We start from the raw sequence: 23719 nt of genomic DNA, 5'->3' as shown, positions 1-23719 counted from the left end.
GTTCTTTTCTTGAGGAATATGTAGTCAGAAAAGATATATGGCAAAACCAATACAATATTGTAAAGTTAAATAAAATCAAATTAAAAAAGAAAAGAAAAGAATGTACTATTTTGAACCACAGGTACTTTGTGTGACAGGAAATGCTAAGTTTAAAAGAGTGGTTGGTGTAACCTCAGCTAAAAAGGAGAAGAAGCACACCGTGATGATTCTAAGAGGGAAAAAGAGAGAAGATGTGTTTTGCTATAGCATCCTCTATCTAGGGTTTATCCATGAAACACAAACACCCCACCACCCAGAGAGCAGAGCAGCTGCTGTGGAGATTGGCTTCTGAGTCACTCACTGAAGTGGAACTATTTGTTCAAGTTCAAAGGCAACAAAGACCTTGGCAGTCATCTGCCCTAGGAATGTCAAGACATAAGATGACATCAGTGGATACTGGTAAACCTGAGGAAGATTTTCTATTTGAAATAGGGAAGCTCTGGGGGTAAACTAAGCTTTGTTCCTTCTTTGAAATAATGGCTTCATCCAGGAGTGTCTCTGACCCACGACCCTTGGTGATGTATCACCCATCTAATTTAGCACATTGTGAACTCTCTAGAGAGAGAATGTGCTTTTTGGAATAATTGTTGTTGTTTAGTCGCTTGGTCACGTCCGACTCTTTTGTGACCCTATGGATCATAGCCCACCAGGCTCCTCAGTCCATGGAATTCTCCAGGCAAGAATACTGGAGTAGGTAGCCGTTCCCTTCTCCAGGGGATCTTCCAGACCCAAGGGTCGAATTTGGGTCTCCTGAAATGTAGGCAGATTCTTTATTGTCTGAGCCATGACGGAATGAAAACAAACTATAAAAAATTAGGACCCCTCAGTTGAAAAAGTTAAGACCTTGGAGAACCATGGTAGTAAATCTATAGAACATAAGGATCTTGCTTGCTTGCTTGCTTGCTAAGTCACTTCAGTCGTGTCCGACTCTGTGTGACCCCAAAGACAGCAGCCCACCAGGCTCCTCCGTCCCTGGGATTCTCCAGGCAAGAACACTGGAGTGGGTTGCCATTTCCTTCTCCAATGCATGAAAGTGAAAAGTGAAAGTGAAGTCGCTCAGTCAGGTCCGACTCCTCGCGACCCCATGGACTGCAGCCCACCAGGCTCCTCCGTCCATGGGATTTTCCAGGCAAGAGTACTGGAGTGGGGTGCCATCGCCTTCTCCACATAAAGATCTGGATAGGGTACTATCACACCTATTCAGTAATTCTAGGAAGACATAGTTATTGTCCCTCATGGAAGCATGAAGCAGCTTTTCCAGGACAGATAAAAAGAAATTGGCTAAATGAAAGCTAGAACCTGAAATTCCAAGAAATGATGTGGGCTGAAAATACAAAGGAAAAAGTTTTAAAAACTCCTCTTATAGAATCTTGTTTAAAAGGAAGCTTGAGTTGTCGGTCTTATGTTCTTCACCTGTAAGGGCAAGATCTTGAGCAGAAACATGATATAGTCTTTGCTAACAAACTCATTGTATTCCAGACACCAACAAAACATTAATGTCAAAGGTTTGTATTAAATTTAGCAAATATTTGCATGTAGATCGCTCTGCTAGGTACTATTTCTAAAGACTCATTACTGTGTTCTGATGCAGAAATTTCTTCTATTCTTATGGGAATTTCAACAGGAAGCTGATCCACTCAGTAATGGAAAGATAAGAATTCAAAAGCAGCAAGCTAGGAGATAGACGGGTAGAAAGGGGTCATTTTAGGCATTCCTACTGTCTTAATTTATCTGGAAATAACATGTTGATGTAGTATTTCACTTTTACAGATTGCTTTATGATTATTCCTTACTCCAGTTTTATCACATCTCTATCAGATTTGAAGGCAGATATGCAACCTCGTTAAACCTGTGAGGACTCAGACCAAGAATAATAGCTAGTTAAGCTCAAGGTCACCGAATGAATGAGTGGTCAAGTGAGGTCCAGCTCTCCACTTGCCCGTTGGTGTTACCTGCCTACCTCTGTTGGCCAACTCTGACTTTAGTATTTCCCCGTGCACAGGATCCAAGATGACTCTGCTTTCCAGTAACTGCGCTTAGTATGCCATGTTCTAGTGAAGTGCAGTGGCATTTTGATGAACCTATGAGATGCATTGAAGCCGTGAGAAACAGTTGAGAGATCACAGGCAAGATCACCTGTTTTGGCCACTAACTCTTCAATTCCCCAACACTGTGCCCCTGGCCCTCCCACCCTTTCCTCCTGCTCCACCTCCCACGGTGCATCTCAAAGAACATTCACACATACAAAAGAGAATCACAGAGCCGTATGAAGAAGGCTCAGGCAAGTCCGAAACTCCAGGCTATGTCACCGTTTTGAACACGCACTTTTGATAGTCTCTCCAGTTTAATTGGAAGAGTGAGATTTAGAACCAAGCAAAGTCAGGTGAACATAGCCCTGGAGCTCAAAATGCGTATGGTCCTTCTTTCTATTTCTTCTCTTCCTGTCGGCCACTGTCACCTGGTCTATAGGCAGGCCATCTCTCATCTCAGCTGGCCAGCTCTACCTGAAGTATATGGAAGTCTGACAAAAACCCGGGTTAAAGCTTCACATGCAAGTTTACCTTTCCGGGAACTCTCCCTTCTCTTTTTTAAATGGAGACATTTGTGTAAACCCAATCCTTCTTTCAAGTGGATGGAGATGCTGTGGACTCTTATTTAGAGTCCAAGAAAGACCTAACATTAAGTGGACTCATAGATCTGGAAATTTTCTCTCCCAGAGTCACATGGGTGGCATAATTAAAATGGAATGTGAATGCACAGCACTCCTCAAGGAGAAAGAGACCAAGTCCAGATTTTAGTCTCGTAAAGCAATCCTTTTAACTTAAGGGTAGTCTGAAAAAAACAGAATTTGTATAGCATTTCAGAAGTTCATTTGGGACTGACTCACTCAAGGAAACCCCTTCCCCCTCCCCGACCACCACCGCCGCCTCCTTCTATGACAAAGGTCATCTGCTCCTTCCTGACTCAGGTACTCTTGCCATTTATTTGTGCCTCCTGGACAGACAGTCACCCCTTCTGTCTGATTAGGCAGCAGTCTCCCCATGATACCCTTAAGGGATTTGGTTGTCATCTTATGGAAGGGGAAAACAGCAAAAACAGTAGCACATCAGGAAACACGGTTTTCCCCAGAGAGCAGGTGGGAGTTAGAAAGGACCCTTTTCCCCATATCATCTCTCTCTCCTCTAAAAGATACCAATTCCCAATCTCTGCATCCAGAATTATAGGTTCAGTCGTGGTATTGGTGAGCCTTTTTGAATGGTTTGCCCAAGGTAGTAATTTTGTAATCCACCGTAGCTGAAGTAAGTATAGACCTGGGCCGACACAGCCTCCTTCCTTCTCCTCCATCCAGCCCCGCGTCCCCACTTAGGTGAAAAACTTTGCATATAAACAAACTCCTCTCAAAGACACCTCAACCTTGACATTTCTTTCTCCCTTTTCCAAACTTGCTTCCTTTTAAAACACCTCGCGCTCTGCCCTGCTCCCACATGAGGCTCAATTATCAGAATAATAATTAACAGGTTCTCATTATTTAGGATCAAACAATGCCCCCCTAATGAAGCCAAGAATAGCCAATGTGATCCCTTAAAACGGGGCGTGAGTTTTTCCTTACACCTTGGGGCGTCTAATCCACTGAAACCATTAGGCACCGAGCTGCCCATAACGGCCTGGATAACATTGAGTCAAGGACAGTTAATGGATGCCAGAGCACAGACCAAAGTGCTCCAAGCATGTCAGTCAAGACTAACCGGAGGCAAAAACATCAAAATGCAGGTTGGAGTTTTGACATTCCTGCAGGCTCTGAACGCCTCGCCAGTAAATTTTTAAAGTCAATATCCCCCTTATGCTCATGAACACTTTTCTGTCTGATGAGTAGGACTAATGTGGATCTGATTGAACTGTGACTAAAGTAGGACTTTAAAGGCAGCTTTGAATGTGTGGGGGGCGGAAAGGGTTTTTTTGTGTGTGTTTTGTATGTGTGTGTGTTTTCTTTCTTTCTCTTTTTTTTCCCCCAGAAATGTCTGTGATAATAATGAAGACAGTGTACACAGATTATCACAGGCTGTGTCTTTCGACTTCAAGGTTATGTGATTAGAAAATTAGAAAAGCGACGAGATTAGAAAAACCACAGAACATTTTGAAAGAAAGGTTTTGTTTTTTTTTTTTACAAATTATCTGTGTGCTGGATTTACACAGAATCTGATAGATGGATCTTCTAATGTTTGGAAATGGATAAATGCAACAATGCAAATAGGAAGAACAGGCTTTGGAGCCTATTCCTGGCAGAAGTTCAAAACCCATATTAAGTATTCTAATTCGCTTAACGCCTGTTACTTAATTTTTTTTTTAATTGTCGTGTACAGACATAAAACAAAATATTGTCGTTCCATAAATATAAAGGCAAAAATATCAATGAAATTGTGTTTCTCATCAGGCAAGACTTTCCCCCAGGTGTGGAATAAAACCTTCACCCTTCTGCCCTTTCTCTTCTCATAGTTACGAGCAATCATTAGAAAGACGCGTAGCAGGAAGTCCAAGCAGAGATGGGTTTGGGTGGGCATCCTACAGGTGGTAGTTCAGGTGTGATAGCAATTTTGGAACTCCAAGTCACTGCTTTACTTACCTTTCTTATGAGGGGGAAAATAAAATTTTCCTGTATGGAAATCCAAGCCAGTCTAAATAATAATTGCATTAAAAAAATCCTTTCCCCCACCTTTTTTACTTGTCTGATGACAATGGTGGATTTCTGAAATATATAAACAGATGGTTCTATCAGCACGAAGGTAGGCTGAGAGTGTCAGAGGCTAATAACCTGCGTCTGATGATACCTTTTCAGGGTCCTTTCAGCACCTAGAAGAGGGTACAGGATTGTTTTGCCTGAGGCAAATAGATTTAGAAGCTTGTAAAGCATCCATGTCCATATATAAAGGTATGTGCTCAATCGCTCAGTCGTATCTGAGCAATATGTGATCCCATGGGTGGTAGCCTGCCAGGCTCCTTTGTCCATGGAATTTTCCAGGCAAGAATACTGGAGTAGGTTGCCATTTTCTTCTCCAGGATGTAAAGGCTAAATCATAGTGAACTTTAACCTATTTAATTGAAAAGTCTGAGTAGGTAGCATGCTGATCCCCTTAGGAGTCAACTCCTTGTCACCTGATTGTGACCTCCCAGATGTTAAAATAGAAATAGGCCAGAAAGGCACTTCTGGATCAGATTTGGATCTTCCAGACCTCTGCTGGTGACGTCAGCAAGTTTGGGGAATGAAGGACATCACACTTAGAGTCTAGGGGTGCCCTTAAGCACACAAGTTGTCTTTAGCACTTGATTAAGAAAAAAAAGTTTTTTTAATATATTACTTGGAGCATTATTTAAATTTTTGAAATTATTTTGCTATTCAGCTCAAACATGTGTATAAATATAGACATGACATGGAGATATTATAGGCTCAGTTCCAGACCACTGCAATAAAGCAATTATTGCAATAAAACAGTCACATAATTTGCTGGTTTCCCAGTATATATAAAAGTTATGTTTACACTATACTGTAGTTTATTAAGTGTGCAATAGCATTATGTCTAAAAAACAATTTACACTTTTTAATTCAAAAATAATTCATTGTTAAAAGTTGCAAAGCATCATCTGAGGCTTCAGAGAGTCAAAATCTTTTTGCTGCTGAGGGTCTTACCTTGATGTTGACGGCTGCTGACTGATCAGGGTGGTGGTTGCTGAAGGTTGGGGAGATCGCGGAAATTTCTTAAAATGAGACAGTTATGAAGTTTGCTGCATCAATTGACTCTTTCTTTCACAAATGATTTCTCTGTAGTATGAAATAGGGTGTGATAGCATTTTACCCACAGTAGTGAGTGAAAGTTGCTGAGTCGTGTCCAACTCTGCAACCCCATGACTATACAGTCCCTGAAATTCTCCAGGCCAGAATACTGGAGTGGGTAGCCTTTCCCTTCTCCAGGGGATCTTCCCAATCCAGGGATCGAACCCCGGTCTCCCACATTGCAGGTGGATTCTTTACCAGCTGAGCCACAAGGGAAGCCCCAAGTATCCTGGAGTGGGTAGCCTATCCCTTCTCCAGGGGATCTTCCTGACCCAGGAATCAAACTGGGTTCTCCTACATTGCAGGTGGATTCTTTACCAGCTGAGCTACCAGGGTATCCTGGTAGAACTACTTTCAAAACAGCAGTCAATCCTCTCCAACCCTGGCATTGCTTTATTATTTAAGTATATGTAATATTCCAAATCCTCTGTTGTCATTTCAATGTCCTTCACAGCATCTTCACCAGGAGGAGATTCCATCTCAAGACACCACTTTCTTTGCTCATCCCTAAGAAACAACTCCTCATCCATTCAAGTTTTATCATGAGATTATAGCAATTCAGGCATATCTTCAGGCTCCACTTCTAATTCTAATTCTCTTGGTATTTTGACTATATCTGTAGTTCTTCCTTCAGCAAAGTCTTGAACCCCTCAAAGTCATCCATAAGAGTAGGAATCAACTCCCAAACTTCTGTTAGTGTTGATATTTTCACCTTTTCCTGCGAATCAGCAGTGTTCTTCATGGCATCTAGAAAGGTGAATCCTTTCCAGAAAGCTTTCAGTTGACTACAGAATGCACGTTGTATTAGCAAGCATGAAAACACTAATCTTGAACATTGCCATTTGAGCTTTTGGGTATCCAGATGCACTTGATAACAATCTGCCTGCAAGTGTAGGAGACGCAAGAGACACAGGTTCGATCCCCTGGAATAGGAAATGGCAACCCACTCCAGTAATCTTGCCTGGAAAATCCCATTGGCAGAGGAGCCTGGTGGGCTGCAGTCCACGGGGTCACAATTAGTCAAACACGACTCAGTACACGCACACACACACAATATTTTCAAAGGCATCTTCTTCTCTGAGTGGTAGGTCTCAATAGTGTGCTTAAAACATGTGGTAACAGAATGTAAACAGATATGTTGTCATCCGGGTTTTGTTGTTCCATTTATACAGCACAGGCAGAGCAGGTTTAGTATAATTCTTAAGGGCTCTAGCATTTTCAAAATGGTAAATGGTATTGGCTTCAACTTCAAGTCACCAGCTGCACAGTCCCTCACAAGAGAGGCAGCCTGTTCTGTGTAGCTATGAAGCCAGGCATTGACTTCTCTTTTCCAGCTGTTGAAGTCCTAGATGGCAGCTTCTTCTAATAGTAGGCTATTTCATTTATGTTGAAAATCTGTGGTTTAGGGTAACAGCCTTCATTAATGATCTTAGCCAGATCTTTTGGATAATTTGTTGGGCTTCTACATCAGCACTTGTTTCCCCACCTCGTACTTTTATGTCATGGAGACAGCTTCTTCCCTGAAACTTTATGAACCAGCCTCTGCTAGTTCAAACTCTTTTTTTCCCTGCAGCTTCTTCACATCTCTCACCATTCACAGAATTGCTGTAGATTAGTCTTTGGCTTAAGAGAATGTTGTGGCTGGTTTGATCCTCTATCCAGACCACTAGAGCTTTCTCCATATCAGCAATAAGGCTGTTTCACTTTATTTGTGTGTTCACTGAAGTAGCAATTTTAATTTCCTTCAAGAACTTTTTCTTTGCATTTGAAACTTGGCTAACTGTTTGGCACAAGAGGCCTGGCTTTCAGCTTCTCTTGGCTTTGACACTCCTTTCTCACTAAACTTAATCATTCCTAGTTTTTGATTTAAAGTGAGAGACATGTGATTCTTTCACTTGAACACTTAGAGGTCATTGTAGAGTTATTAATTGGCCGAATTTCAATATTGCTGTGTCTCAGGGAATAGAAAGGCCTGAGAGGAAGGAGAGAGATGGGGGGATGACCCGTCACTGGAAAGGTCAGGACACACACTTTTATTGATTAAGCTCACTCTCTTTTATGAGTTCAGTTCATGGCACCTCAAAACAATTAGTAGTAACATCAAAGATCACTGATTACAGATCACCATAACAAGTCTAACAATATTGAAAATTTTGAAATATTGCAAGGTTTACCAAAATGCGACACAGAGACACAAAGTGAGCAAAGGCACTGATAGACTTGCTCGACAGAGTTGCCACAAACCTTCAATTTGAAAAAACACAGTACCTGTGATGCACAATAAAGCAAAGCCCAGTAAAATGAGTTATGCTTGTGTATTAAGAAAGAATTGAGGCTGCGTCTGTATTCACTGGTATGTGTTTATCATCCTGGATTTAGACCTACGTGTTCTTGGTTTTTGAATGTTTAAGCCTCAGAACACAAGAAAGGCTGTAAAGGATTACAAAGCAGTTGACTTTGTGGGTAAATATAGATGTTAATTTCATATTAGGCACCTAGCGCTCTCTGGAGAGAAGTCCTCTGCCAATCTAATGAATAAATAAAACACAAATAAAGCTTCACATTCAAGTCTGTATGCCCCAGGGAGATTAGTCTCTTGGAATTCAGTCATCAAGATGCCTGGAACTCTGTGCTGGGCCATCAAGGAGACCAGGCTGCGTCGGGGCCCAAATTCTCAGTGCCTTGCGGCAGCAAACCTGGCCCAAAGAAAGCAAATAATTAAGCAGGTCATTAGGAAGCTTATAAAAGTACGGATATGCAGCTACGCCCTGCCGTTAACTTCAAAAGGTGACCAAAAGGCAGAGATTCTTTGTAGCAAAGGAAAAAGCAATGGAAAAAGTGAAGTCTCATGACACCTAAGGGCTTACTCGGGTAGGAGTTCATCCCATAAACATGTGCTCTAGCCCAGGCAGACCAAGTGGCTTCCCCATTTGCTTGGTCTGTGCTCAGAGTCCACCCAGGCTGCCACTGAGGTCTGTTCTACTTCATAAGTAAAGCGGGGCTGGAGGAGGACAGGACTCCCCGCAGGAGGCCAGCAGACCTGGGAGTCCCAGAGCTTGCCCTTTGGCCTTGGTGGGGGCAAAGCTGTGAAGTGTGTGCCTCTCTCTTTCCTTCCTTTAGGGCCTTTCCCACGTACATGCCTGGTGACCTCAGGTGCCCAGGGTCTTCTTGTTTGGGCAGGGGAAGAGAAACGATTAAACTCAGTCACACTCAAATGTAAATGACCCCATCTTCTTTATCCATTCTTCTCTTGATGTACATCTAGGCTGCTTCCTTGTCCTGCCTGTTGTAAATAATGCTGCTATGAACATTGGGGGTGCACGTATCTTTTTGGATTATAGTTTCCTAGAAAGGTGGATGGACCTAGAGACTGTCATACAGAGTGAAGGAAGTCAAAAAGAGGAAAACAAATATCATTTGTTAATGCATATATGGGAATCTAGAAAAATGGTATAGTTGATCCTATTTACAAAGCAGAAATAGAGACACAGATGTGGAGAACAAATGTGTGGAAAGGGGGAAAGGGTCAGGTGGGAGTAATAGGGAGATTGGGATTGACATATATATACTATCGATACTGTGCATAAATTAGGTAACTATTGAGGATATACTGTATAGCTCAGGGAACTCTACTTAATGCACGGTGGTGATCTGAATGGGAAGGAAGTCCAAAAGGGAGGGGATATATACGTATGGCTGATTCATGTTGCTGTGCAGTAGACACTAACACAACATTGTAAAGCAACTGTAATCCAACACAAACTGATTTTAAAAAAGCGAAAGTCATTTGTTACACGTGACTAGGGGAAAAAAAAAAGTAAATGAGCCATGTACCCTATTTAGGCTCACTCAAAATTTCAACAGTTCTCCAGAAAGAGGACAATATTTAATGATAGAATTTTAGGCACCACGGGCCTTATGTGGGGGATAATATTTTAGACTTAGAAGTCTGCTTTGGCTTGTCCCCACATCATGTTTCCCATTCAAGAAAGGTGAGGCCACGCGTCTCTGCCCTAACAGAATGCATACTCAGAGCTCCAGGTCAGTGAGGCCATTTCTGGGTTCCTTTATCGTGGGCTTAAAACAAATCCTTGCGGTTGGACTGGATCATATTGGTCCTGGGACATCCTCTTGTCCCTCTCAATTCTAATCTAAACCCATCTGGTTTGGAGATGGCGAAAAAGAGTGTGAAACGCCAATAAGAGTGAATTAATTTAGTTGAGGTAAAGCTACTCTCAGCAATCATTTGAGAAAATAATCAGAGTAGTTTCATTAATTCTTCCTTCTTCTCTGTCCGCCCTCCTGCCATCCACTGGAAATAGCATTTCATTGGGTACAGTTTTTCACTTTTAGAAGACCTGTGTTCCTTTACTAAATTTATTTATCTAGTAGAGCCCTGATGCGATGTAATTTTGAGGTAGGACAACACTGAGTTGGTGTAATTATTTCTTAATATTTAAAAGCTCCCTTGGTTAATGTGTTTTTGGGAACAAGCTGTTAAATCATTAGGGATGGTGTTTTGCAGCCTCTTACTAAGCAGCAGCTACCGCTGACTTGAGCTGCTGGGCTTAAAGACCACCCCAGCCTCAACTCCCCATTAGCGTGCTGGTAATAGAATGGTCAGCACCTAATAGGTCAATTTACTAAAATTCTGCTTGACGGATGTAATCATAATTGCACATTTTTCTTTAAAAAAGAAAACGAAAGGAAGTTTTCTTGTCAAATTTTACGGTGTTCTCTAGGAACTGAGAGAAAGAGAGGAAACTTCTAGAAGGTAGAATCCACAGGTGACTTAAGAACTCCTCCAGGATGGTTAAGAATCTGCCTGCGAAAGCAGGGGTCATGGATTTGATCCCTGGTCTGGGAAGATCCCACACGCCACGGGACAGCTAAGCCCGCAAGCCTCAACCACAGAGACCACGTGCTGCAAATACTGAAACCCAAGTGCCCTAGAGCCGGTACTGCGCAAGAGAAGCCACTGCAATGAGAAGCCTGTGCACAGCAATGAAGACCCAGTACAGCCAAAAAGAGAAGAATCATTCAAAAAAAAATCTCCTTCAGCTGTGCTTATTTATCGCAAAGAAATAAATGATGGAGTTGACAGAAGTTTGAGATAGAACAGGACAAAAATGATCAGTTCTGGTTCCAGAGAGGAGAGAGGAGCTAAGTATGCTAGACACAGTGAGGGAAACTTTAGCTCTCTTTGAGGATGACTTTTCCTACAGACAGGCTTCCAACTGACACAAGGAGCTGCCCCTGTGATAGGGAATTCCATGTCATCAGTGGTGTTGAGAAGAGTCGAGAAGAATATAGCCCTTGTAGAAGAAATGTTCATATCAAACAGGAAGTTGGAGTGGTTTACCTCTGATTTCCTTTCCAAAGCTGACGTTCCCTTAATTATTCTCTGATTCAATATGGAAATGGGGAAAATGGGAGCCATGGATTTAGACTGAGTTATTGGTGGAGTGTTATTCAGTTCAGTTCAGTTCAGTTGTTCAGTCGTGTCCGACTCTTTGCAACCCCATAAATCATAGCACACCAGGCCTCCCTGTCCATCACCAACTCCCCGAGTTCACTCAGACTCACGTCCATCGAGTCAGTGATGCCATCCAGCCATCTCATCCTCTGTCGTCCCCTTCTCCTCCTGCCCCCAATCCCTCCCAGCATCAGAGACTTTTCCAATGAGTCAACTCTTCGCATGTGGTGGCCAAAGTACTGGAGTTTCAGCTTTAGCATCATTCCTTCCAAAGAAATCCCAGGGCTGATCTCCTTCAGAATGGACTGGTTGGATCTCCTTGCAGTCCAAGGGACTCTCAAGAGTCTTCTCCAACACCACAGTTCACCTTCTGCCATAAGGGTGGTGTCATCTGCATATCTGAGGTTATTGATATTTCTCCTGGCAATCTTGATTCCAGCTTGTGCTTCTTCCAGCCCAGTGTTTCTCATGATGTACTCTGCATATGAGTTAAATAAGCAGGGTGACAACATACAGGCTTGACATACTCCTTTTCCTATTTGGAACCAGTCTGTTGTTCCATGTCCAGTTCTAACTGTTGCTTCCTGACCTGCATATAGGTTTCTCAAGAGGCAGGTCAGGTGCTCTGGTATTCCCATCTCTTTCAGAATTTTCCACAGTTTTTTGTTATTAGTCTTTCTTAAAAGACAGGAAACCCTTTCATCTTTTCTTCTTTTAATCTGGGAGCAGCAAAACTACTGCAAAAATTCAGTACCTGTGCTGGGCAGAGGTGATTTCCACTTTTACTGAAGTCTTACTTGCTCAGCATCTTGTGATTAGAAGTGAACTAATGTTTTTTCAGACACATGAGAGTGGACTTCAGCTGATGGGGTGGGATGACTGTGAAACTCACACTGAAAGCCTCCTGAGAGAAGGCGGCAGTCTTGGCATGACTATTATGCCCCAAGGTGCTTCTTCCTCACAGACCTGGGGTCCCAGCAGCCTTGACTCCCACTCCCTTGTCCCGAGGAGCTGATGTGGGGTACAGATTTCTGCTTACTTGAATCTCTCTTCATCACCTGATTTTTCTCTTGAAATTGCTGTGATCTTGTCATCTTAGTGACATCTTACTGCAGTCCCATCTGCATGGGCCAGTGACAATGACATGATTCTGGTATTCTTTCAAGAGATCAAATTGTATCCAAGGGAGAAAGAAGGTAGCCTTACTCTTGAGGAAATATACACAACCTCATACATACGAAGCAAGTTTTAAAAATTTCAGTTTATTTTCCTTTTATCACATTTCAAATTCATAACTGTGATTCTGCTTCCTTTTCCATGTAATGTAAATAAAACCGTGATTAAATTTATGGCATGTATATATGTCATATATAGGATGGTATATATGTTACAAATTGAATATACATAAATACACAGGAAGAAAGTAAGAAGAAAGGATAAAACTCTCTTGAAATAAGTTGCATTGTTAGGGAGAAGGAAATGACACAAGCAGGTGGATAAAAACTGTATTTAGGGTTTTCAGAGCCCATCATTACATAAGATAGTCTTCTTTGACCTGTGCTTTGGGAAGGGAGTGGACAACATGAAGAGAGGAAGGGACTGGTTAAAGATTAACTTGCAAAGACATTGTGTGTTAGAAAACAGGTAGGGAAGACAACTGCCCGCTAGATTAGATTGGTGGTGGCGGTTTAGTCACTAACTCATGTTTGACTCTTGCAACCCCATGGACTATAGCCTGCCAGGTTTCTCTGTCCATGGGATTTTCAAGGCAAAAAAACTGAAATGAGTTGTCATTTCCTTCTCCAGGGCATCTTCCCAATCCAAGGATCGAACCCACATCTCCTGCATTACAGGCAGATTCTTTACCACCGAGCCACCAGGGAAGCCCTCTAGATTTAATGACTTGTCCCAGATTCAGTTTTCAAACAAGGGCAAGATACGTGAATGTAAGAATTGCAACATGTATTCAACCACTTTGGTGATAGTACTTCCAGTTGTTTTATTAGTCGGCACCATGCCACAAACTGGGAATTTGAATACAGGACAAGTAATGGTGATTCTTTAGCTATGAAGAAGGAGGTATGCCTCTCTAATGCATTCTAAGAAACATAAAAAGCAGATGATCGGGAGAGACAAGTTGTGTACCAACTGTAGTGGGGAAGGACCTAAGAAATTGAATACACCAGCCATGAGGCAAGGAAACGCCAAGTTAATTTAACTGCTGCCATTTTATGTATTCTTAAGTCATCTCCTACTGGAAAAAGCAAATCCAATGAACTTAGAAAAGGAGTGTTTAGAAATTCAATCTGTTGTTGCTGCTTTATGAAGCTAAACATAAATGATTTTTAAACTGTTTACTGCTAGAGATTTTCTGTACCAGTAAGACTTCCAATAGATTGATAATAGAAAATGAACTTGATCTTCTTTGTAGAGATACACCTTTGGCTACCAGGGAAAATGTGGGTATGTGTGCCATCTTCCCAGCTGGGAGAGCTGTATCTCATTTTTATGGCATGGATTTTTGTGTTTAGGGAATATCATTTGATGCTTTTGGGATGCAAATCTTTATACTAGTGTTAAAGGCAGCAACTAGGATTTATCCAGGACATTGTTTAAGTTGGCTTCTCTTTGCCCTTCTTCATCTAGACTCTTCGCATTTCCAAAGGCACTAGGAAACTATAACAAACCACTTTTAACCTTCCTATGTTTTCATGGAAAACAGCATCTGACAGAGAATAAGCACTAATAAAGTAAGTATAATTTGGCAAGAACCTGGGGTTCATTTGTTAACTTTCTTTTCCCTGTTGATGCCCACCTACATTCTTTTCTAAAATATTTATTTATTTCTTCATTTGACTGTACCAGGTCTTAGCTGCAGCATGTGGGATCTAGTTCCCTGTCCAGGGATTGAACTTGGGGCCCCTGAATTGGGAGCCTGGAGTCTTAGCCACTGGACCACCAGGAAAGTCCCGCACCGCCATTCTTTATTTGGGAAGTGGGTCCTCCTTGTCTGAAATCTAGATCTACACAAAAACAGAACTTCCATGGAATCTTGAGTATTGAGCTCTTATTTTATCAGGAACTCTAGGAGAATAATTCTTACGGAAAGTGGTATTTTATGTCCCATTGCTCGCATCCTCCCCCCCAACCCCCCTACCCCCACCCCCTTTTCCTCTGTTTCTGCCTATCTAGGTATGAATCCTGTTGTTGGATTTCTGGTTGAATTTGACACCTAATAGTCATAACTGATTGCATTCAATTAGCACCCATTATATTCTTCAGTTACTGTCTGTTTAGACATGAGTTTATTGATCTGGTGAGATCTTATTCTTCAGAAACATAAACGCCATGTCATTTAATTTGGCCTCACTACTGTCTCTAAGCATCACAGGAGAGGCATTTAAAGAAGCAGTGTATGGAGGGGGGAAAGGCTATCTCTCTTTCTAAGAAGAAGGGGAAGAAATCGGGTTAAGCTTTGATCACTATCATCTCACCTTTGGACTTTTATTAAAACTGTTTGACACAGTCGTGCTGGCAGATAGAGTAGGAAGATAAATGGGCCTGTGTGAATAGCTTTAATATCAACCGTGGATATGAGACATGGCAGGTTATTTCTTCCAGGAAATGTTCACGTCCTACAAGATTTGCAGGTTACTATTAGTGATCCTTTCGGGCTCAGGGGGACAAAAGGTGAACGTGATTGAGGTACCTTTTGCCATGAATATTTCACAACTTGGGTATCCTTTTTTCACTTGGGGCTGTGCTGACTGAGGCCTTCTTCAGGATGAGTCCTCAGCTGACTGATGAATACAAAACGCCTCTCTGAACAAAAGGCATTCAAGATTCGCTGAAGACAAGACAACCTACTTTGGTTTCTGTGTCTGGTACCGGGGTATCAGCGGAGATAAAACACTGAGTGACAGGGAAGTGAAATACAGAATAACACGATCTATTGTTCTCCCATTGACTGTAAGGATAATGGGAAAGTTAGCAAGTCACCGTAATGTCATGGACCGCTGTGAACTTGGGAGAGCGCAAGGATCAGAAAGTAACATGAAACAAGGAGGGAAACGGAGATAATATTGGGTTACTGAACATTCTCAAATTGTACTGAAACGCATCCCGTCCCTTTGGAGGGGGCATGTTTTTGACAAGGAAGACAATGGGAAGAAACTGGCGGCTGTAACAATATCACCATTTTCTTTTGCGGTGGGCCGTAATGTGAACTTCTTAGAAGACACCTTCTTTCACCACGGCTTTGTTGTTTGGTCTATTGAGGAGCCCAGAGACCAAAGTCGCTGCCTTGTTCCGGGGCTGTCTAAAACCAAGGAGCCTGGTTCTCCCAGCCAACGACAGCTGCTTTGTTGTGAATGACAGAGTCGATTTGCAGCCAGGGGCAGAGGAAAGGAATTGAGAGGGAATGAGAGAAGCAAAGACAGGGAACAGGCAGGGGGAGGAATGTGGCGCATACAGGACAAACTGTAGGAAGGAAAAAATTAGGAACGAGAAAAGAAATTTTCTTGGTAAGCGGTGATGGGGTAGGAGTTAAAGAGTATGGCTTCACATTCCAGGGTCTGAACAAGGTTCCCCTCAAATGAAATAAAACAACAGCAAGAACAGAATCGCTTTTGGAGTGATTTTGTTGGAACCAGAAATCTACCCTTGGATTAACTATTTTCTGGGAGAAATTCAGCTAATACTTGGTAATTTTTTAAAAATCTGTGACATTCTCTCACTAAAACATCCTTGCTAAGCACATACCATGGAGAAAATATCTACTTATCCTGAGTCTTGATTTAAGGTCTACTTATAACTAACAATAGTGCTGATGAAGGGTATGGACTCTTTTCGTGCAGGAAAATAAGCATAAATATACAGATACAAAATTTTGCATGCCAACTCAGTGGGTTCACGTGCTCCTGAAGTCCATTCCTAAATCTCTCCGAATTCTACAGACATAGGTGAAGAATCGCTACTTTAGAGTATCTAACAAAGAGCTTACACAGAGTAGATGATCAATAAAGTCTCACCATTCCAAATTAGCCTGTTAAGTGAAGTGAAAGGTGCTCCGTTGTGTCTGACTCTTTGTGAACCCGTGGACTATATAGTCCATGGGATTTTCTAGGCCAGAATACTGGAGTGGGTAGCCTTTCCCTTCTCCAGGGATCTTCGCAACCCAGGGATCAAACCCAGGTCTCCGCACTGCAAGCAGATTTTTAACCAACTGAGCCACAAGGGAAGCCCATAATTATTAAATTAGGCAAGTGTTCTAGTAAACTGAATATTTTAGTTGGCCAAAGTTTACCATATATGCCTTCAAAATAACTGATTTTCAAGGAATTAGAGATAAGTACAATAATTTCAATATCAAAAGTATACTCATTGCCTTGTTATCTCTTGTGCTTTTTGGTTTTTGATGATTAACTAATAAGGGCTTTTCAGGTGGCACAGTGGTAAAGAATCCATCTGCCAATGCAGGAGACATGAGTTCTCTCCCTGGGTCTGGAAGTTCCCCTGGAGGAGCAAATGGCAGCCCACTCCAGTATCCTTGCCTGGAAAATTCCATGGACAGATGATCCTGGTGGGCTATAGTCCATGGGGTTGCAAAGAGTCAGACAAGACTATGCACACATGCTGTACATAGAGAGGATGAATAAGATGGATCTGAATCCAATGTTAGGGCTTTTCCAATGGCTCAGCAGGTAAAGAATCTGCCTGCAATGCAAGAGATCCAGGAGATGCAGGTTCGATCCCTGGGTCAGGAATATCCCCTGAAGGAGGAAACAGCAACCCACTCAACTTTCTTGCCTAGGAAATCCCATGGACAGAGGAGCCTCACGAGCTACAGTCCAAAGGGTTGGACATGACTGAGCGACTAAACAAGCAATTCAATATTACCCTAATACATTCTCTAGAAGTAGTTTTTCTTAATTAATTCTACTTATCAGTGTTTTCCTTTGCCTTTTTAATCTCTCTTAGTAAAAATGGAGTTGAGAGTAGCTTTGAATTTTAGCTTCTAGCTAATATAAGTATCGGAGAAGGCAATGGCACCCCACTCCAGTACTCTTGCCTGGAAAATCCCATGGACAGAGGAGCCTGGTGGGCTGCAGTCCATGGGGTCGCTAAGAGTTGGACACGACTGAGCGACTTCCCTTTCACTTTTCACTTTCATGCATTGGAGAAGGAAATGGCAACCCACTCCAGTGTTCTTGCCTGGAGAATCCCAGGGACGGGGGAGCCTGGTGGGCTGCTGTCTATGGGGTCGCACAGAGTCGGACATGACTGAAGCGACTTAGCAAAAGCAATGTAAGTTTTGGTTTAAGAAGGGTGTAAATATATCACAAACTGCCTCTCTCCTCCCCTCCATGAATAGCAACCCTTCCATCCTCCACCCTCACCATTACATCTCTTACCATTGGAACCGAGAGACATTGGAGGGCCTGACTGTTTAATGATCAAGATAACTTGGAAGTAGGCAGGTTGCTTCCTAGAGAGTTAACTGTGGCACGGAATGAGTATGAAGCACGGCTGAGAAGGAGAATGTCTGAACTAGCAAAGCAATAGTGCAAGCTGACCTCAAGGAATCAGTAAGATGTGTCAGTAATCCAGGGAGGAGGACTCATTCCTGGGGATACCAGGAACACATAGAAAGAAGAATTTAGACAAGACAGAGAGAGAAGTGTCAGAATTATTCGTATTATAAGAGTATCACTCTTATTCCTCACTGCATGCTTTGCGCTGCAATGAGTCATCTGGGTTTGATGACCCAGAACTTGGTTGAATAGGTAAAAGGAGATTCAGAAAACTATGATGAAATGAATTTCCTTCTGGCTTACCAAAATGCTACAAAGGGTTAGCTAAGTATGGAAGCAGGAAGCCCTGGAAGCTAAAATTGCAGATGCTTCTCAAATTATGAAGGGGATAAATTAACAAATGACCACATCAGGGCATAAGCACCATTAGTAGAAAGTTCATTCTAACTTTTAGGTGTGTTTAAATTATAAAATTTACTCCCATCACCATCACCAGCATCACCACTACCAACACTAACCAGGGGGCAAGGGCTAGACTCATTTATTTTCCTATATTAATTTAATTCATATGTTAATATAATCCTCATTATGGCCCATGAAGTAAATAACACCATCTTCATTTTACAAATGAGGAAAATGAAGTTTACAAGTAATTAATTCTCTTATCCCAAGGCATCCAGCTGAAAGTATTAGTCGCTCAGTCATGTCTGACTCTGCGATTCCATGGACGATCGCCTGCCAACCTCCTCTGTCCATGGAATTTTCCAGGCAAGAATACTGGAGTAGATAGTCATTCCCTTCTCCAGGAGATCTTCCCAACCCAGGGATCGAACCTGAATCTCCTGCACTGTAGGCAGATTCTATACCATCTGAGGCACAGGGGAAGACAGGATAAGGGGCTGATACAGAATTCAAATCCGGGTTCTACTGAGGCCAAAGAGTAGCCCCTCATAAGAAATAGTGTTTATTTCCATGGGAAAAAATGGACTTCTTGGGACCAAGGGCAACTCTGGATTTTAGGGAAATAAACAAACAAACAATAGTCCCATGCCTTGTCTTCCCAGCTGGACTTTCCAGTTTTGTTTGTGGTTACTTACAGCACTCTGCCTAAAACTCTGGAGTTGCTGGTGATCTTGGACATGCTAAGTAACCTGTTCGAGCCTTAATTTCTTCTTTTCCTAGATGAAGGAATAACACGAACGTTCTGATTTTTTTATCTTTAAGACTCTTGGATTTTATTAGCATCTATATCCGGTGTGCATGGAAATTGTAGACACAGCTGGAGATACAGCATGGTGGGGCTTACCACCTCAAGGGTCCCCACCAGGCTCTGAACTCCTCCAGAGCAGACACCACGTCGTTCATCTCTGTACCACTGCCCAGCATCTCCCCATGCCTTGCTCTCCGTTCACATATTAGAGATACTTGATGAATGTTTATCAAAATTATATGAAAGACTGGAGCTAGTCATGATAGGTAGTTATACGAAATAGAATGTGGCAAATACCTTAGAAGTGACGTAGCGTGATGAAATAGATCACTGGACAGGAACAAGATATCAGCTGGAGTGATCAGAAGGCCTTCATGGAAGAGTTGGCTTCTCTCTTTGAAGGATGGCAAGGCCCTGATAGGCAGACAGGGGCAGCATGAGGAATTTGAGAGACACGAAAGTTCCCTGTCATCTAGTTTTATCTGACAAGTTGGGGGTATGAGATGGTAGTAGCAGATAATACTAGAAAGGAGAGTGGGGTTGAATATTAAACACCTTAAAGTTTTGAGCCTTAGATTGTAGGCTGTTCTGTAGGAAATGGGGAGCCCGTGAAGGTTCTTAAATGAAAAAGTGGCATCAGTGGTGACGTCATGCTTATAATCCAACTGACATTGGACATTCTACAGAGGGACTGCCGCATGTTTTCTTTGATTTAATCTTAGTAACTTATGACTCAAAACAACTCTGTAAATTAGATGGCTTTATTGTGTGATAATTATATCTCCATAAAAATATGTAATGAAAAAAATCTCCAGTTTTGAAATGAGGGTGTACAAGCTTCCACCCCCAAAACCACCAACCAAAACCAAAACACCATCATCTCCTAAAGCTTCATTTTAACTTTTGTGGGATGCCATTTTTACCCTCAAAGATAAGAAAGAAAGAAGGGAGGGAGGGAAGGAAATCTCAAGTTTGCACACATACTTTTCTCTGGATGAGAAAAAAAAAATGTAGTGGACTCTGAGCCCAACATCTGTCCAAATGAGGTCAGATCAAATGACCCGTTATTGAGTTTCAGGCTTGTATAAGACACCTGTTACTTCCAACACCATCTCTTTAACCAGGTATATGAAGATCTTTTTAGGTTTCTGAATTCAACTTGGCAGTTTTTAAAACTCTGTGTATACTATGTCTCCAAGCAACCCATCCCTGACATATATATATATTTTTTTTTTTTCCTCCCCCCCTCCCCGAAGGTAAAAGTTCCAGGACTGACAATGTTGCTGCTAAAGCCTTTCTTGAGACAGTTTATTTAAGAAGATTGGTTCCCATGGGACACACCTCTTGGAGTTAGTTGAGTGTGTTAAAGAGATTTATTTCTAGACGAATTGGCTTATAAATATGAATCAGCCCATGAAAGGCAGTCCATAGGACAAGTCTTGAGGGAACTATTTTTTTCTACTTTAGGGATTGGTTTTATGAAATATCTGATAGGTAGTTCCTTTTCTTGCTCCCAGCCTTGGGTATTTTAGCTTACACAGAGCGCGACCATTCTTCTCAGGGTACTTAAGACAGCCGTCCCCCGGGTCTTGTAAATTCGTAATTAGACAGTTGAGATTAGGAGGTTAAGAAAGCTGACACAGAGAGAAGACTTATACCTCTGTAAGCAACTTTTTATTGGCTGAGGATTTCTTAAAGCACCATTTTAGTTGTCTCTTGAGAGCCACTTCCCTCCTCCCATCATCCACCAAGAGATAACTGACAAGACGGAGCTGGCAAGCATGCCCCATATTGAGTAAGCGTGGGCTTCAGCCTTCAACTCTTCTTTACAGAAGGACTTCTTGGAAGTGAATGGAAAAGATAAAGTTGTAGTCAGGTTAACATGAAAGAAAAAATACAAAAAGCCACTCCAGGACTTTAACTTCGATTCTAATGCAAGCCTCTTGTTTGAAGTGCATCATTTAAAGAGTCCTGAGACACTGCAAGTTTCTCTTTATTTCTAGAAGTTTTATGGAGTGCTAGCTCCTGAATGCTATTTACCCTAAAAACCGTTAGAAAATCCCCCAAAGCTATGTTCTTCTGAGGGAGGTGGGCAGGGAGTCTGTTCTGTGGTGTTAATGGGAGATGGCGCCATAGATGGTTCTGGAATCAGGAGACCAGCTTGTAGGGCTGGGGCAGAGTTGGTCTGTGACCAGCAAGTTTATCTCTAGGAGCCTATAGCAAAGAACACCCCAATGATCTCTTCTCCCCACCTTGAAGCCCTGGGTCTGAAGCTCTTTACAGATTGAATGAACCTCAGATTCACCCAGCAGCTGCTGTCAGGGCAAAGACTGGGGTTAGATCAACCTGAGAGGCCTCTTAAGTTGATAGAAACTTCCAAAAGTTCTCTGCAGCCAGGACACCTTGCTCCTGGGTTTGTACAGAATTTGAACATGTGTGCGTCATTCTCAAGGGCTGTCAAGGAACCCCAGAGGCAGGAGGCGAGGTTGTGAGGTGCAGCCTGGGTCCTTCTGCCCAGACATCCTCCCCACCCTCCTCGTTGGAAGTGCACTCTTTCCTGCCTGAGTCCTCTGTAGCATCTTCCATTCTGCAACACTCCTGCTTATCTGTTCTGCGTTCCAGAAGGCTCTAGACCCCCTTCTTGGAACAAAGACACCCTGGGGGATTTGGGGAGAGTTTTGGAGTGCCATAGAGAGGTGGAATAGCACACCCATTGGGGTCGATGCTAGCAAGGGCCAGCTCGTAGGGCTTCCTCCAACTGAGAGGAAGATGCACTGTCGTTCTTCCTCTATGCTGGCCGGGGATATGGCAAAGACAGGTGCAGAGAGGAGGATGAGAATCACAGAATCTGATTAGCAGAAGCAGATATATCTTCTCATCTGCTTGTTGGTAAGGACTTCAAATCATTTCCATTTTGGATCCCAATATAAGTGTTCTGGAATCAGCCAGGCCTGAGCTGAAATGCCAGCTCTTCCACTCACCTCCCTGGACCCCCATTTCTTTATCTTTCCTTATCCCATCTTGCTAACTTAGCATCTGAATGGCTACTCAAAGTGAAGCACCCCTAGAAGCTATTTATGCGCATTAACTCATCTCATCTTCACAGCTATTCTAGAGTCTGTGAGCTCCCATCCAACCAATGAAGACACTGAGGCACAGAAAGGCTGAGTAACTTACCCCAAGTCACACAGTCAAGAGACAACTGAATAGAAATTTGGATCCAAGTTGTACAGCTCCAGCCTCCATGCTGTGGACAATTTACTTTGCTTCTGCAGGATTACGTGAGAGAGCAAATCCATGGATATTCCATGAGTGATCATTATTACCGCTCCAAGTCATCAGCAAAGTAAATGAATCAGTACCTCCTGAGCACTGTTTTTTAAAAGTTAGAAATCCAAGTAAGCATCTTACCATCTAAACCCCAGTGGACTATAAGCTTTTTGACCATGCCTCCCCAAGTTGGAAAATATTCTTGAATACGGGAGCATGCATCCCATAAATACATATACTTATTTGTACACAAATTAGTAAATGTCCAGTTAAACATATAGTCATTATAAAACACAAGGAAATCAGACATTCAAAAAAAGATTAAAAAATAGAAGTTTAATCATCCATGCTTTCCAGGAGACGATCTTGCTCACTCTACTTTGAAGACCACTGAGAAGCTCATACCTTCCATCTGGCCCACAGACCTGGAGAGGGAGCCCAGCCCATCAGATTACCCCACCCCACCACACTGACTCGCTCTTGATCCTTTCAGTTCAGGTTCTAAACCCAGTCGTCTCCAAGTGCAGTTCCAGGGCTGGTCATGGGCAAATCTGTGAGCTCATTAAAAAAAGCATCTTCAGACTCTGTTATTTCTGTTTCTTCCTCCCCTCATTGACACCATGCTCTGGGCCCTCTCAGTGCCTGGTGGTGACACATTCCTCCTACTTGAACAAAAATATATGATTTCCATCAACCTATTTGAACTTGTCTCTCATAGGGTTATTTGCTTTTCAAACCTTATCTGTGATGAAATTCAAAAGCTCATTTTCCTCAATAGCCAAATGGGGATGAAAATTCCTCATGTAAACAAGCACCGTGAAGTTTAGATGAGGAATCACTTATCATCATGTCCAGCACAGATCCTGGAGGGTGCTGAGCACTCCATATGACATGCATGGCCATGGAGTCTGAGTCTAGAAGGGAAGACTATTCTTCTTTACAGGGAAGTCAAGTAAGAGAGGTGACACATTGGTTGTTGCTCAGTTGCTAAAAGTCACGTCCAACTCTTTGTGACCCCATGGACTGCAGCACACCAGGCTTCCCTGTCCTTCACTGTCTCCCACAGTTTGCCTAAACTCATGTCCGTTGAGTCAGTGATGCCATCCAACCATCTCATCCTCTGTCACCCCCTTCCCCTCCTGCCTTCAATCTTCCCAGCATCAGGGTCTTTTCCAATGGCTCGGCTCTTCACATCAGGTAGCCCAAGTACTGGAGCTTTAGCTTCAGCATCAGTACATGTAATGAATACTCAAGGTTGATTTCTTTAGGCTACATCCTGCTAAACCCTATTCAAGCCAAATGACACTAGTTTGGCTGTTAACTTCCCAGATCCTCCACCCACCAAGGGACTTGGGGTGAGTGGT

General features: G+C 42.5%; 1 long non-coding RNA gene across 1 annotated transcript; it reads right to left on the bottom strand.

Moving 5' to 3' along the window:
- Window positions 1-19385: 19385 nt before the first annotated feature.
- On the bottom strand, window positions 19386-23364 carry LOC113906190. Its single transcript, XR_003514813.1, has 3 exons — window positions 22263-23364; window positions 20744-20925; window positions 19386-19499 (listed from the first exon to the last, which is right to left on the bottom strand). It is a non-coding gene; the product is annotated as an uncharacterized LOC113906190 (long non-coding RNA).
- Window positions 23365-23719: the final 355 nt, after the last annotated feature.

The sequence above is a fragment of the Bos indicus x Bos taurus genome, chromosome 16 (genome assembly GCF_003369695.1).
Source record: "Bos indicus x Bos taurus breed Angus x Brahman F1 hybrid chromosome 16, Bos_hybrid_MaternalHap_v2.0, whole genome shotgun sequence".
NCBI classification, from domain to species: domain Eukaryota; kingdom Metazoa; phylum Chordata; class Mammalia; order Artiodactyla; family Bovidae; genus Bos; species Bos indicus x Bos taurus.
This window is presented reverse-complemented; position numbering and strand designations above follow the sequence as displayed.